The sequence below is a fragment of the Nicrophorus vespilloides genome, unplaced genomic scaffold (assembly GCF_001412225.1).
Source record: "Nicrophorus vespilloides isolate i.1.1-1 unplaced genomic scaffold, Nicve_v1.0, whole genome shotgun sequence".
Lineage (NCBI taxonomy): Eukaryota > Metazoa > Arthropoda > Insecta > Coleoptera > Silphidae > Nicrophorus > Nicrophorus vespilloides.
In genome coordinates this window covers 1,241,608-1,248,399 of record NW_017100099.1, presented here as the reverse complement: position 1 = coordinate 1,248,399, position 6,792 = coordinate 1,241,608, and positions in this window count along the sequence as shown.

Genomic DNA, 6,792 nt, shown 5'->3' with positions numbered 1-6,792 from the left:
ATGAGAATTCTAACCAAAGTATTTCCTTTGCGTGGAGGATAGGCCGCAAATGTTGATATGTTGTAGACGTATCTTGCTTGGAGGATACCTACATTTAAGTTCTTATCTCCTACTTTTTGGTTTTCCGTAGATGATTGTAAATTTTAAAAAAATAATGATAATGGAAATTAGCACTGCGGTATTACGATTAATTCGTGACTATAAAAGGAAGTTAGAACTAGACCTCATTTGGTTTATGGTTTTAAACGTTAGTAATAAGTTTCTCTTATATTATCTAGTATGTTGATGTCTTCAACATTGTTATCAGAATCATGTTCTATCAAATTACACTAATGCTAATTGATCAAAATAAAAATAAATTATACTCAAAAATATACTCTTTTTGTGTTGTTTTTTGTTATACTGTTTCAAAGTTCTCGTTTAGTCCGATTTCAAACACTTATTTCATTTTAAAAATTTGTCAAAACAAAAAGCTATATTTTTAACTGCTAAAACAAACTAATTAGATTTAATTGTCTTTATATATTTCTAATAAAGTACTTGTTTATTAATCAAATTACTAATTCAACTAAATTTAGTTTAAATATATCAATCATAAATAACTCGATTGAAACATACGTTTGAATTACTATTTCTTCATTCTTATTAAAATATTTATTGATTAAATAATATGTATCAAATTTTAAACAATTTGAAGAAACTTTGAAAAAAATATAATTTATATAATTAAAAATTACATTATATGAAACTAATGCAACTATTTTTTTTATTAATTGCAATGTAGTTATTATACAATATCAACATATATAATTCTATTCTGGGACATAAATAAGTTAATAATAATGTATATTTCAACAATAGGAAAAACATTGTAGTACCAATAAGTTTTATATAATACTGCAGTGCACGCGTGGGATACAAGTGTATCCCAAGGTTCTTAAAAGTGTTGTTGGTCGCATGCTTGCAATCATGTTTGAATCTTAGTTCGCAAAGCTGAAAATGGACGATGTCATATTTATCTTAGATCATAGGTCCCCAAACTTTTTGTGCCGTAGACCCCTTGCCATGTTTTTCGGTTTTGGGTAGACCCCCTACTTACCTGATATTGATTTTTTTTTGTAAATTTCTAACTGTAACTAACTGTTACTATGCATATTATTTATATTGGAACATCTTTATAATTATTAAGATCTTTGCTCTGAGACTGCGCGTATGCTTGTAACAAGATGATACTGGTATATGCAGGTTTTTACAAGTTCAAACTGTATTGCCTAAATCCTACAACTAACACAATTTTATAAACATATATAATTTTTTACTTCATAGGTACTTTTATAAATAATGTATCTATCTATATATTATAAGATAGTATAATGTAAGTAAATAGATACTATCAGTGTATGTTGAGATCCACTATCGTAGACCCCCATTTTCATTTCATGGACCCCCTATTTTTTTTTGCTGACGTACACCCCTTGCAGGTTGTCATAGACCCCTGGGGGTCGATATAGACCACTTTGGGAATCACTGTCTTAGATGAAAAAAGAACAAGAAACTTTTGTACAGTGTGTAATAAGTGGGTTGCAAAGATCACCACATTACCAATTATTTGTATTAGATGTGTAAACAATGAAGATTATTGAATTTATCTTTTATCGTTTTTTCTTTTGTTTTTTGCATAAGTAAGTATATAGTAAGTAAAGACATTTTAAAATTATGTACTTGAAACGAGTAAATAATCTGGGAAACTAATGTATCCCAGACGAAAGAATCCAATTTCATAATATAAAATAATTATTATAAAAAAAATCTAATAATATTACTCATCTATAATTTATATTGAAATTTAATTTTATCATTTACATTGAGAATGTGATTAATTTAATGATTTAATAATAAATCTTCTTTTACATCAAGTTAAGTAAGTCCATCAATGTGCGATTAACATTGATGATTTTACTATTTTATAGCTATGTTTCAGTATACCGATGATTGTTTGACCATGGCTACTGGTATTTTTTTTAGTCAACAAATTGGTTAATGAATTTTTTTCTTCGCTGTCGCAAGAAGCGATCGAATGAGATCACAGCTATCGGTGCGTATACTAAAAGCGATGACTAAAACCTGTGATCGCATGCAAAGTAGTCACATTTATTTAATTTAAATATATTTCTTCGTCGTCGATATATTTGCACTCTGAGAAAATATTTCTTGGCTGCAATCACCGAAGCCACGTGGCTATTTTTATATAAATCCTTCTTCCTCTTTTAGTTATTCATTGATCTTTAACGCTATCAAACGAAGGTCGAGGAAAATGGAACGATTATTTAAATAGCCGCCGAAGAGGAGAAGAAGTAAACACGAGGCGTTCATTCAAACAACTATGTATGGAAATAATATTTATATTAATTGGTTCGCTTTTGCCCGATATCCGCAAGTAGGTTACGACCTAAAACTGTCCATTGTTCGAGATGCGAGACGGAAAAAGAGAGAAATGAAAAAAAAATCAGTTAACATATAATAATAAGTGAAAATAAACTTTAATTTGCAAACACGACGACTTGATTATATTAGAATACATTGAAAAGTCAATTTTACGGCAAATTTAACTGAGAATTTATGTTAATGTTATGATATTTTATTTTTGAATTTTGATAGATATCACAAATTGCGCGTAATTTTGTTTACAGCTATTATTTTATCACAGAGTGCAAAACAACGTACATTTACGACATATTTTACTTCGCAAAGAAATCGTGTTTGACCAAAACAATGCAAGGCTTCACACATCATTGGTATCTCGTGTAAAATTATTGAAGCTTGATTTGGAAGTGATGTTGCGCTGACATTGCATAAAGTTTCGAAGAAATGAGTTTTATTTCAAATTATAAAATCGAAATTTCTTTATTGCCAACCCAATATTTTATGTATTCAGAAATATTTTCAATACCTTCTACATAAGAATATGTTATAAAGTTGACTTAATTTTGACCGAAACTTTTATAATTTGTATATAAAATTCTACACAATTGTGATTTTTATGTATATTTCAGTTTTTATTAAGTATTAATTTAGATTGCAATTGATACATGCGTCAGTAAGCATCAGCACTTTTGTCATTATGATTTACGTTTTAAAAAAATGGTATTTTCAGAAACTGGTAATAATTCGATCCTTGGGTGGTTCATAATGAGAGTTTTTGGTTGGATGAAGAAGCTTAGCTTGTAGTAGTTAAGCATAGAGAAGAACATTATTAGTTGAACAGGTGTTTAAGTGATCTTTGAAACCCCAAAACGATTTATTCCATTCACCCGTACAACTTAGTACTTCGTTCAAAACAGAGGGGTTGATGATGTTGGTGAGATGGGTTAGTATGAGGTCTTCAAATGAGGTACATGCGTCGAGGATAGCTGATGGAAAGGGAATCTTTGTTGTTGGTGAACGGGTGACGCATTTGCCTGGAGGTGGTCGAAATACGAATGATGATGTGTGGTGTAAATCAATAATAATTTGAATCTGCCCAAATGTTTAACCAACATTATCAAAGCTTTTAACACTAATAATAATCATTGAGAAAAAACACATTTATACATTACAAATAATACTTTGAATATACACAATATATTTTCAGTAAACCAGATTGCAATCTAATTAAATTATACTAATATTAATGTATTTTTTAAATTAAGAAACAGAAAAAGCTTATTAAAAAAAACAAATTGAAAATTGGTGGAAATAAACCTCAATTTGCAATCACGACGACTAGATTATTAATACAGCAATACCTCCCAAACCAATTTTATAAAATCTAAATAAATTCTAAAAATATTACATAACATTATTGTTTATTCACATTTCTTTATACAGTCAAATCTCTTCTTATGCTGTTTATTTTTTATATGATTTTAAAGTCCTCGATTAGTGCGGTTTTAAACAGTGCGGATATATAGACGAAACCGCACTATACAAAGTATTCCTGTATAATAACATATATTCAAAGCTGATCAAACACAATAATAAACTAATTTAAGCATATAATTTTATAAACTAAGATGTTAGTTTCTTTGCTATTTAAATATGCAAACATCAGAGAGGCAGATAACTGTATTTACAATATTCTTTCAAAATACCTGCCTCAGTTGCGGGCAAACCGATTTTTACTCCCTTTCTCTGCACCGATTTAATGCCCCGTTTAACAGACGACGTTTGCTGGAAAACGTGACGTTACATACGGACGTTTCCTACTTTCCAATTGGGAACATAATATTTCCCATTTTTTTCTCTCTGCTTCATTCTCTCTTTCTCTCTCATACGTTGGATTAGTTTCCAACACGAACCAGCTCATGCAGGACACACATAACCACCGCTTTGATTAATGATTTAACTTTAATCTTGCATCTCGCCGTCCCTAATTTATTACACCAATCATAAATGCAATTTCAGACAAATTATTTATTTGAACATATTAAATTAATTGTCAACATTTGCTAATATTGTGTATCTATTATTTAAATTAAATGATATTTTTGTATCAAAGTTTGTTGATTTTTTTTATACTTATAAAATAATATTTTTCTTTATTTTCAATTGATATACGTATTACACTTTTTTTTATATAATAATACATAACAATACCTTGCTTAGTGCGGATTTGATCTGTCCGGATTTACTTCAGTCCTATTTCAGCACAATACAAATAAATTCTAAAAAATAGCACACAATTTTATACAAAAATGTATCTGTTTGTGCTGTATATTTTAGTATATATTTAGTACGATTTTAAACACGATGTTGATATTATATGATGTTTTGCTGCAATCACAAACATCTATATTTAAAAATATTGAATAAATATTACAAAATCTATAAAATTTCACTGCTGTGGTTAAATTAATACCACATTTTTTTATATAATAATAAACATTATATGACGCTTCTGTGGTGATATTTATCTATATTTAAATTAAATTAAATAGAATAGGATATAGTGGTTTCAGAATAAAAAAATATCATTATAATATATTACGACATATATTGGTTTTATTATCAATTTCTACATTTGCTATATCCTTTTTCTAATCTCTTGCTAAATCCATACATTTACAATGTTGTAATTCGGATTAATTTGTAATATTTGTTTAAATTTTATGCATTTATACAATGTTAACTTTGTTACTAGTTAGTATTGCGTATTATTTTTTTAGTTATAAAAAAGGAGAAACTAAATATATTTTGATTGATATTAAACTATATGCATTTAACTTTATTAATTTTATAAATATTATATAGCTTACATATTAGCGGAGACCGGTATGGAATTTCAGAAGTTTGATACACAAAAATAGAAATAATAGTATGACAAAAATACAAGATGAAACAAAATAAAAACAGAACAGATCAGAGCAGGATATAAATTAATAGAGAATTGGCTTTGGTACTTTTGGAGAGGGATGACCCAGATGGGCGATGAAAAAATGATATGATGCGGTGTTCAAGGTATGATTTGCGAGTCGGCTTTGGAGTTTTTTTTTAATGATGTCATGGATGTTAGGGAAGGAGACAAGGTTGTATAGGGTAGAAGAGGGGTGTTTGTAGCTGAGGCGGGTGATTTTTCATCTACATTTCCGTTCAATTTACATTTATTCATTAATATTTCATTGTGTTTCATTTATTCATATACAATAAATCTTCAATAAATAGTGGAAATAAAAAATATTTTATACTTTAAAAAATAATTTCTTATAAAAAAAACTTTTCTGCACTGGACTAATAATAACTCGATTTTATACAAAAATGTGCAGTAATTTATAAAATAATACAAGAAAAAATTAAAAAAAGTAGAATTAGTACAATTGTGAAATCACCAAGATATTGCGGTTTTTAAAATTATAATTAAAAAGTAATGTGATATAAAATTAAATTTATAAAACCGTACTTAAGTACTTAAATCATTTGTGTAACAAATACATTTAAAAGTAATATTTATGTATAATTTTGATAGTGTAAAAGTGGCGGAAGTTAAAAATTTGCGTACAAAGCGTAATTAGATCTCTTCGTTTCAGAGAGATAACAAATTACGTCTTGCCTTGAAATGTTTTGTACATTATACATATTTTGAATACAAATTTTAAAATGTATAAGTTACTAACAAGTTAAAACAAACAAATTCTCCGCAATTGTAAATATAATAACAACTCAAGTATATACAGGTATTCCTCCTCGCTTTATGACCTACCTTCTTAACGATCACTCGTACTTACGACTAATTTCGTTCTGCAACTCGGTCTTAAAGTGAGGAGTACCTGTATTAAGAAATACGACGTTTCTTTTGTTAAGTAATATTGATGATTATATATTTTAAAATGTTAATTAAGAAAATGACAATAAATAGTAATAATCAAGATTTTTGTGGATTAAAATAGATTATATGGATATAGGGAACCACATTTCGTTCTCATTTTATTTAAAAAATTACTAATTAATCAGCTCTTAATGGAACGCCCTTTGCAATTGTAATTTATATGTTTGATTTTGAGGTAATTTTTAAATATATAAATGAATAAAAATATCTGCACATGGGTCAATGTCAATATAATATGTCTAAGAGTGGTCTTTCTTATTATTACTAATTCATTGCATACATTCAAATATATACTCAATAAGCTATTAATAAAAATGACTAATATATTTAAATTTGGACGGAAATGATACGGTTGTATATGTATTTTATTATTTAAATATTTAAAAATAGAAAATGCTTTCGTAATGTCAAAAATTCCAATATAAATCAAA